The sequence below is a fragment of the Gorilla gorilla genome, chromosome 15 (genome assembly GCF_029281585.2).
Source record: "Gorilla gorilla gorilla isolate KB3781 chromosome 15, NHGRI_mGorGor1-v2.1_pri, whole genome shotgun sequence".
NCBI lineage: Eukaryota > Metazoa > Chordata > Mammalia > Primates > Hominidae > Gorilla > Gorilla gorilla.
In genome coordinates, this window is record NC_073239.2 from 4,792,063 (window position 1) to 4,804,199 (window position 12,137).

The window sequence follows — 12,137 nt, forward strand, 5'->3', positions numbered from 1 at the left end:
CTGTATGAACATGGAAATATCTACACCACTATCTGTATGAACATGGAAATAGCTACACGGCCATCTGGATGAACATGGAAATATCTACACCGCTATCTGTATGAACATGGATATATCTACACAGCCATCTGGATGAACATGGAAATATCTACGCTGCTATCTGTATGAACATGGAAATACATACACCGCTATCAGTATGAACATGGAAATATCTACACCGCTATCTGTATGAACATGGAAATATCTACACCGCTATCTGTATGAACATGGAAATATCTTCACCGCCATCTTTATGAACATGGATATATCTACACAGCCATCTGGATGAACATGGAAATATCTGCACCGCTATCTGTATGAACATGGAAATATCTACACTGCTATCTGTATGAACATGGATATATCTACACAGCCATCTGGATGAACATGGAAATATATACACCGCTATCTGTGTAAACATGCATACATCTTCACCGCTATCTGTATAAACATGGAATTATCTACACTGCTATCTTTATGAACTTGGAAATATCTGCACCGCTAACTGTTTGAACAGGGAAATATATACACCGCTATCTGCATGTAAATGGAAATGTCTACTCAACTATCTGTATATACATGGAAATATCTACACAGCTATCTCTTTACACATGGAAATAACTACACCGCTATCTGTATGAACATGGAAATATCTACACCACAACCTGTATGAACATGGAAATATCTGCACCGCCATCTCAATGAACATATAAATATCTACACCGCCATCTGTATTAAGAAGGAGATATCTACACCGCTATCAGTATAAACATGGAAATATCTAAACCGCTATCTGTATGAACATGGAAATATCTACACCGCTACCTGTATAATCACGGAAATATGTACACCGCTACCTGTATAAACATGGAAGTATCAGCACCGATATCGGTATGAACATGGAAATATCTACACGGCTATCTGTATGAACATGGAAATATCCACACCGCTATCTGTATGAACATGGAAATATCTACACCACTATCTGTATGAACATGGAAATAGCTACACAGCCATCTGGATGAACATGGAAATATCTACACCGCTATCTGTATGAACATGGATATATCTACACAGCCATCTGGATGAACATGGAAATATCTACACTGCTATCTGTATGAACATGGAAACACATACACCGCTATCTGTATGAACATGGAAATATCTACAACGCTATCTGTATTAACATGGAAATATCTACACCGCTATCTGTATGAACACGGAAATATCTTCACCGCCATCTGTATGAACATGGATATATCTACACAGCCATCTGGATGAACATGGAAATATCTGCACCGCTATCTGTATGAACATGGAAATATCTACACCGCTATCTGTATGAACATGGATGTATCTACTCAGCCATCTGGATGAACATGGAAATATATACACCGCTATCTGTGTAAACATGCATACATCTTCACTGCTATCTGTATAAACATGGAATTATCTACACTGCTATCTTTATGAACATGGAAATATCTGCACCGCTAACTGTTTGAACAGGGAAATATATACACGGCTATCTGCATGTAAATGGAAATGTCTACACAGCTATCTGCATATACATGGAAATATCTACACAGCTATCTCTTTACACATGGAAATAACTACACTGCTATCTGTATGAACATGGAAATATCTACACTGCTATCTTTATGAATATGGAAATATCTACACCGATAACTGTTTGAACAGGGAAATATATACACCGCTATCTGCATGAAAATGGAAATGTCTACACAGCTATCTGCATATACATGGAAATATCTACACAGCTATCTCTTTACACATGGAAATAACTACACCGCTATCTGTATGAACATGGAAATATCTACACCGCCATCTGTATGAACATGGAAATATCTGCACCGCCATCTGTATGAACATATAAATATCTACACCGCCATCTGTATTAAGAAGGAGATATCTACACCGCTATCTGTATAAACATGGAAATATCTACACCGCTATCTGTATGAACATGGAAATATCTACACCGCTACCTGTATAAACACGGAAATATGTACACCGCTACCCGTATAAACATGGAAGTATCAGCACCGCTATCGGTATGAACATGGCAATATCTACACGGCTATCTGTATGAACATGGAAATATCTACACCGCTATCTGTATGAACATGGAAATATCTACACCACTATCTGTATGAACATGGAAATAGCTACACAGCCATCTGGATGAACATGGAAATATCTACACCGCTATCTGTATGAACATGGATATATCTACACAGCCATCTGGATGAACATAGAAATATCTACACTGCTATCTGTATGAACATGGAAATACATACACCGCTATCAGTATGAACATGGAAATATCTACACCGCTATCTGTATGAACATGGAAATATCTACACCGCTATCTGTATGAACATGGAAATATCTTCACCGCCATCTGTATGAACATGGATATATCTACACAGCCATCTGTATGAACATGAAAATATCTTCACCGCCATCTGTATGAACATGGATATGTCTACACAGCCGTCTGGATGAACATGGAAATATCTACACCGCTATCTGTATGAACATGGAAATATCTACCCCGCTATCTGTGTAAACATACATACATCTTCACTGCTATCTGTATAAACATGGAAATATCCACACCGCTATCTGTATGAACATGGAAATATCTACACCGCTATCTGTTTGAACATGGAAATATCTACACCGCTATCTGCATGAAAATGGAAATATCTACACAGCTGTCTGCATATACATGGAAATATCTACACAGCTATCTCTTTACACATGGAATATAACTACACCGCTATCTGTATGAACATGGAAATATCTACACCGCCATCTGTATGAACATGGAAATATCTCCACCGCCATCTGAATGAACATATAAATATCTACACCGCCATCTGTATTAAAATGGAAATATCTGCACCGCTATCTGTATAAACATGGAAATATCAGCACCGCTATCAGTATGAACATGGAAGTACCTACACCGCCATCTGTATGATCATGGAAATATCTTCACCGCCATCTGTATGAACATGGAAATATCTGCACCGCCATCTGTATGAACATATAAATATCTACACTGCCATCTGTATTAAGATGAAGATATCTACACGCTATCTGTTTAAACATGGAAATATCTACACCGCTATGTATATAAACATGGAAATATCAACACCGCTATCTGTATAAACATGGAAATATCTACACTGCTACCAGTATAAACATGGAAATATCAGCACCGCTATCTGTATGAACATGGAAATATCTACACCGCTTCTGTATGAACATGGAAAAATCTTCACCGCCATCTCTATGAACCTGGATATATCTACACAGCCATCTGTATGAACATGGAAATATCTTCACCGCCATCTGTATGAACATGGATATGTCTACACAGCCGTCTGGATGAACATGGAAATATCTACACCGCTATCTGTATGAACATGGAAATATCTACACCGCTACCTGTGTAAACATGCATACACCTTCACCGCTATCTGTATAAACATGGAAATATCCACACCGCTATCTGTATGAACATGGAAATATCTACACCGCTATCTGTTTGAACATGGAAATATCTACACCGCTATCTGCATGAAAATGGAAATATCTACACAGCTGTCTGCATATACATGGAAATATCTACACAGCTTTCTCTTTGCCCATGGAAATAACTACACCGCTATCTCTATAAACATGGAAATATCTACACCACCATCTGTATGAACATGGATATATCTGCACCGCCATCTGTATGAACATATAAATATCTACACCGCCATCTGTATTAAGAAGGAGATATCTACACCGCTATCTGTATGAACATGGAAATAGCTACACCGCTATCTGTATGAACATGGAAATATCTACACCGCTACCTGTATAAACACGGAAATGTGTACACCGCTACCTGTATAAACATGGAAGTATCAGCACTGCTATCGGTATGAACATGGCAATATATACACGGCTATCTGTATGAACATGGAAATATCTACACCGCTATCTGTATGAACATGGAAATATCGACACCACTATCTGTATGAACATGGAAATAGCTACATAGCCTTCTGGATGAACATGGAAATAACTTCAGCGCTATCTGTATGAACATGGATATATCTACACAGCCAACTGGATGAACATGGAAATATCTACACCGCTATCTGTATGAACATGGAAATACATACACCGCTATCTGTATGAACATGGAAATATCTACACCGCTATCTGTATGAACATGGAAATATCTACACCGCTATCTGTATGAACATGGAAATAACTTCACCGCCATCTGTATGAAAATGCATATATCTACACAGCCATCTGGATGAACATGGAAAAATCTGCACCGCTATCTGTATGAAGATGGAAATATCTACACCGCTATCTGTATGAACATGGATATATCTACACAGCCATCTGGATGAACATGGAAATATCTACACCGCTATCTGTGTAAACATGCATACATCTTCACCGCTATCTGTATAAACAAGGAAATATCAACACTGCTATCTTCATGAACATGGAAATATCTACACCGCTAACTGTTTGAACAGGGAAATATATACACCGCTATCTGCATGAAAATGGAAATGTCTACACCGCTATCTGTATGAACATGGAAATATCTACACCGCTATCTGTATGAACATGGAAATAGGTACACAGGCATCTGGATGAACATGGAAATATCTTCACCGCCATCTGTATGAACATGGATATATCTACACTGCCATCTGGATGAACATGGAAATATCTGCACCGTTATCTGTATGAACATGGAAATATCTACACCGCTATCTGTATGAACATGGATATATCTACTCAGCCATCTGGATGAACATGGAAATATATACACCGCTATCTGTGTAAACATGCATACATCTTCACCGCTATCTGCATAAACATGGAATTATCTACACTGCTATCATTATGAACATGGAAATATCTGCACCGCTAACTGTTTGAACAGGGAAATATATACACTGCTATCTGCATGAAAATGGAAATGTCTACACAGCTATCTGCATATACATGGAAATATCTACACAGCTATCTCTTTACACATGGAAATAACTACACCGCTATCTGTATGAACATGGAAATATCTACACCGCCATCTGTATGAACATGGAAATATCTGCACCGCCATCTGAATGAACATATAAATATCTACACGGCCATCTGTATTAAGATGGAGTTATCTACACCGCTATCTGTATAAACATGGAAATATCTACACCGCTATGTGTATAAACATGGAAATATCTACACTGCTATCTGTATAAACATGGAAATATCTACACCGCTACCTGTATAAACATGGAAATATCAGCACCGCTATCAGTATGAACATGGAAGTATCTGCACCGCCATCAGTATGAACATGGAAATATATTCACCGCCATCTGTATGAAAATGGAAATATCTGCACCGCCATCTGTATGAACATATAAATATCTACACCGCCATCTGTATTAAGATGGAGATATCTACAACGCTATCTGTATAAACTTGTAAATATCTACACCGCTATGTGTATAAACATGGAAATATCTACACCGCTATCAGTATAAACATGGAAATATCTACACTGTTACCTGTATAAACATGGAAATATCAGCACCGCTATCTGTATGAACATGGAAATATCTACACCGCCATCTGTATGGACATGGAAAAATCTTCACCGCCATCTGTATGAACATGGAAATATCTACACAGCCATCTGTATGAACATGAAAATATCTTCACCGCCATCTGTATGAACATGGATATGTCTACACAGCCGTCTGGATGAACATGGAAATATCTACACCGCTATCTGTATGAACATGGAAATATCTACACCGCTATCTGTGTAAACATGCATACATCTTCACTGCTATCTGTATAAACATGGAAATATCCACACCGCTATCTGTATGAACATGGAAATATCTACACCGCTATCTGTTTGAACATGGAAATATCTACACCGCTATCTGCATGAAAATGGAAATATCTACACAGCTATCTGCATATACATGGAAATATCTACACAGCTATCTCTTTGCACATGGAAATAACTACACCGCTATCTCTATAAACATGGAAATATCTACACCACCATCTGTATGAACATGGAAATATCTGCACCGCCATCTGTATGAACATATAAATATCTACACCGCCATCTGTATTAAGAAGGAGATATCTACACCGCTATCTGTACAGACATGGAAATATCTACACCACTATCTGTATGAACATGGAAATAGCTACACAGCCATCTGGATGAACATGGAAATATCTACACCGCTATCTGTATGAACATGGATATATCTACACAGCCATCTGGATGAACATGGAAATATCTGCACCGCTATCTGTATGAACATGGATATATCTACACAGCCATCTGGATGAACATGGAAATATCTACACTGCTATCTGTATGAACATGGAAACACATACACCTCTATCTGTATGAACATGGAAATACCTACACCGCTATCTGTATGAACATGGAAATATCTACACCGCTATCTGTATGAACTTGGAAATATCTTCACCGCCATCTGTATGAACATGGATATATCTACACAGCCATCTGGATGAACATGGAAATATCTGCACCGCTATCTGTATGAACATGGAAATATCTACACCGCTATCTGTATGAACATGGATATATCTACTCAGCCATCTGGATGAACATGGAAATATATACACCGCTATCTGTGTAAACATGCATACATCTTCACCGCTATCTGTATAAACATGGAATTATCTACACTGCTATCTTTATGAACATGGAAATATCTGCACCGCTAACTGTTTGAACAGGGAAATATATACACCGCTATCTGCATGTAAATGGAAATGTCTACACAGCTATCTGCATATACATGGAAATATCTACACAGCTATCTCTTTACACATGGAAATAACTACACTGCTATCTGTATGAACATGGAAATATCTACACTGCTATCTTTATGAACATGGAAATATCTACACCGATAACTGTTTGAACAGGGAAATATATACACCGCTATCTGCATGAAAATGGAAATGTCTACACAGCTATCTGCATATACATGGAAATATCTACACAGCTATCTCTTTACACATGGAAATAACTACACCGCTATCTGTATGAACATGGAAATATCTACACCGCCATCTGTATGAACATGGAAATATCTGCACCGCCATCTGTATGAACATATAAATATCTACACCGCCATCTGTATTAAGAAGGAGATATATACACCGCTATCTGTATGAACTTGGAAATATCTACACCGCTATCTGTATGAACATGGAAATATCTACACCGCTACCTGTATAAACACGGAAATATGTACACCGCTACCCGTATAAACATGGAAGTATCAGCACCGCTATCGGTATGAACATGGCAATATCTACACGACTATCTGTATGAACATGGAAATATCTACACCGCTGTCTGTATGAACATGGAAATATCTACACCACTATCTGTATGAACATGGAAATAGCTACACGGCCATCTGGATGAACATGGAAATATCTACACCGCTATCTGTATGAACATGGATATATCTACACAGCCATCTGGATGAACATGGAAATATCTACGCTGCTATCTGTATGAACATGGAAATACATACACCGCTATCAGTATGAACATGGAAATATCTACACCGCTATCTGTATGAACATGGAAATATCTACACCGCTATCTGTATGAACATGGAAATATCTTCACCGCCATCTTTATGAACATGGATATATCTACACAGCCATCTGGATGAACTTGGAAATATCTGCACCGCTATCTGTATGAACATGGAAATATCTACACTGCTATCTGTATGAACATGGATATATCTACACAGCCATCTGGATGAACATGGAAATATATACACCGCTATCTGTGTAAACATGCATACATCTTCACCGCTATCTGTATAAACATGGAATTATCTACACTGCTATCTTTATGAACTTGGAAATATCTGCACCGCTAACTGTTTGAACAGGGAAATATATACACCGCTATCTGCATGTAAATGGAAATGTCTACACAACTATCTGTATATACATGGAAATATCTACACAGCTATCTCTTTACACATGGAAATAACTACACCGCTATCTGTATGAACATGGAAATATCTACACCGCAATCTGTATGAACATGGAAATATCTGCACCGCCATCTCAATGAACATATAAATATCTACACCGCCATCTGTATTAAGAAGGAGATATCTACACCGCTATCAGTATAAACATGGAAATATCTAAACCGCTATCTGTATGAACATGGAAATATCTACACCGCTACCTGTATAATCACGGAAATATGTACACCGCTACCTGTATAAACATGGAAGTATCAGCACCGATATCGGTATGAACATGGAAATATCTACACGGCTATCTGTATGAACATGGAAATATCCACACCGCTATCTGTATGAACATGGAAATATCTACACCACTATCTGTATGAACATGGAAATAGCTACACAGCCATCTGGATGAACATGGAAATATCTACACCGCTATCTGTATGAACATGGATATATCTACACAGCCATCTGGATGAACATGGAAATATCTACACTGCTATCTGTATGAACATGGAAACACATACACCGCTATCTGTATGAACACGGAAATATCTACAACGCTATCTGTATTAACATGGAAATATCTACACCGCTATCTGTATGAACACGGAAATATCTTCACCGCCATCTGTATGAACATGGATATATCTACACAGCCATCTGGATGAACATGGAAATATCTGCACCGCTATCTGTATGAACATGGAAATATCTACACCGCTATCTGTATGAACATGGATATATCTACTCAGCCATCTGGATGAACATGGAAATATATACACCGCTATCTGTGTAAACATGCATACATCTTCACCGCTATCTGTATAAACATGGAATTATCTACACTGCTATCTTTATGAACATGGAAATATCTGCACCGCTAACTGTTTGAACAGGGAAATATATACACGGCTATCTGCATGTAAATGGAAATGTCTACACAGCTATCTGCATATACATGGAAATATCTACACAGCTATCTCTTTACACATGGAAATAACTACACTGCTATCTGTATGAACATGGAAATATCTACACTGCTATCTTTATGAATATGGAAATATCTACACCGATAACTGTTTGAACAGGGAAATATATACACCGCTATCTGCATGAAAATGGAAATGTCTACACAGCTATCTGCATATACATGGAAATATCTACACAGCTATCTCTTTACACATGGAAATAACTACACCGCTATCTGTATGAACATGGAAATATCTACACCGCCATCTGTATGAACATGGAAATATCTGCACCGCCATCTGTATGAACATATAAATATCTACACCGCCATCTGTATTAAGAAGGAGATATCTACACCGCTATCTGTATAAACATGGAAATATCTACACCGCTATCTGTATGAACATGGAAATATCTACACCGCTACCTGTATAAACACGGAAATATGTACACCGCTACCCGTATAAACATGGAAGTATCAGCACCGCTATCGGTATGAACATGGCAATATCTACACGGCTATCTGTATGAACATGGAAATATCTACACCGCTATCTGTATGAACATGGAAATATCTACACCACTATCTGTATGAACATGGAAATAGCTACACAGCCATCTGGATGAACATGGAAATATCTACACCGCTATCTGTATGAACATGGATATATCTACACAGCCATCTGGATGAACATAGAAATATCTACACTGCTATCTGTATGAACATGGAAATACATAAACCGCTATCAGTATGAACATGGAAATATCTACACCGCTATCTGTATGAACATGGAAATATCTACACCGCTATCTGTATGAACATGGAAATATCTTCACCGCCATCTGTATGAACATGGATATATCTACACAGCCATCTGTATGAACATGAAAATATCTTCACCGCCATCTGTATGAACATGGATATGTCTACACAGCCGTCTGGATGAACATGGAAATATCTACACCGCTATCTGTATGAACATGGAAATATCTACCCCGCTATCTGTGTAAACATACATACATCTTCACTGCTATCTGTATAAACATGGAAATATCCACACCGCTATCTGTATGAACATGGAAATATCTACACCGCTATCTGTTTGAACATGGAAATATCTACACCGCTATCTGCATGAAAATGGAAATATCTACACAGCTGTCTGCATATACATGGAAATATCTACACCGCCATCTGTATTAAAATGGAAATATCTGCACCGCTATCTGTATAAACATGGAAATATCAGCACCGCTATCAGTATGAACATGGAAGTATCTACACCGCCATCTGTATGATCATGGAAATATCTTCACCGCCATCTGTATGAACATGGAAATATCTGCACCGCCATCTGTATGAACATATAAATATCTACACCGCCATCTGTATTAAGATGAAGATATCTACACGCTATCTGTTTAAACATGGAAATATCTACACCGCTATGTATATAAACATGGAAATATCAACACCGCTATCTGTATAAACATGGAAATATCTACCCTGCTACCAGTATAAACATGGAAATATCAGCACCGCTATCTGTATGAACATGGAAATATCTACACCGCTTCTGTATGAACATGGAAAAATCTTCACCGCCATCTCTATGAACCTGGATATATCTACACAGCCATCTGTATGAACATGGAAATATCTTCACCGCCATCTGTATGAACATGGATATGTCTACACAGCCGTCTGGATGAACATGGAAATATCTACACCGCTATCTGTATGAACATGGAAATATCTACACCGCTATCTGTTTGAACATGGAAATATCTACACCGCTATCTGCATGAAAATGGAAATATCTACACAGCTGTATGCATATACATGGAAATATCTACACAGCTTTCTCTTTGCCCATGGAAATAACTACACCGCTATCTCTATAAACATGGAAATATCTACACCACCATCTGTATGAACATGGAAATATCTGCACCGCCATCTGTATGAACATATAAATATCTACACCGCCATCTGTATTAAGAAGGAGATATCTACACCGCTATCTGTATGAACATGGAAATAGCTACACCGCTATCTGTATGAACATGGAAATATCTACACCGCTACCTGTATAAACACGGAAATGTGTACACCGCTACCTGTATAAACATGGAAGTATCAGCACTGCTATCGGTATGAACATGGCAATATATACACGGCTATCTGTATGAACATGGAAATATCTACACCGCTATCTGTATGAACATGGAAATATCGACACCACTATCTGTATGAACATGGAAATAGCTACATAGCCTTCTGGATGAACATGGAAATATCTTCAGCGCTATCTGTATGAACATGGATATATCTACACAGCCAACTGGATGAACATGGAAATATCTACACCGCTATCTGTATGAACATGGAAATACATACACCGCTATCTGTATGAACATGGAAATATCTACACCGCTATCTGTATGAACATGGAAATATCTACACCGCTATCTGTATGAACATGGAAATAACTTCACCGCCATCTGTATGAACATGCATATATCTACACAGCCATCTGGATGAACATGGAAAAATCTGCACCGCTATCTGTATGAAGATGGAAATATCTACACCGCTAACTGTATGAACATGGATATATCTACACAGCCATCTGGATGAACATGGAAATATCTACACCGCTATCTGTGTAAACATGCATACATCTTCACCGCTATCTGTATAAACAAGGAAATATCAACACTGCTATCTTCATGAACTTGGAAATATCTACACCGCTAACTGTTTGAACAGGGAAATATATACACCGCTATCTTCATTAAAATGGAAATGTCTACACCGCTATCTGTATGAACATGGAAATATCTACACCGCCATCTGTATGAACATGGAAATATCTACACCGCTATCTGTATGAACATGGAAATAGGTACACAGGCATCTGGATGAACATGGAAATATCTACACCGCTATCTGTATGAACATGGAAATACATACACCGCTATCTGTATGAACAT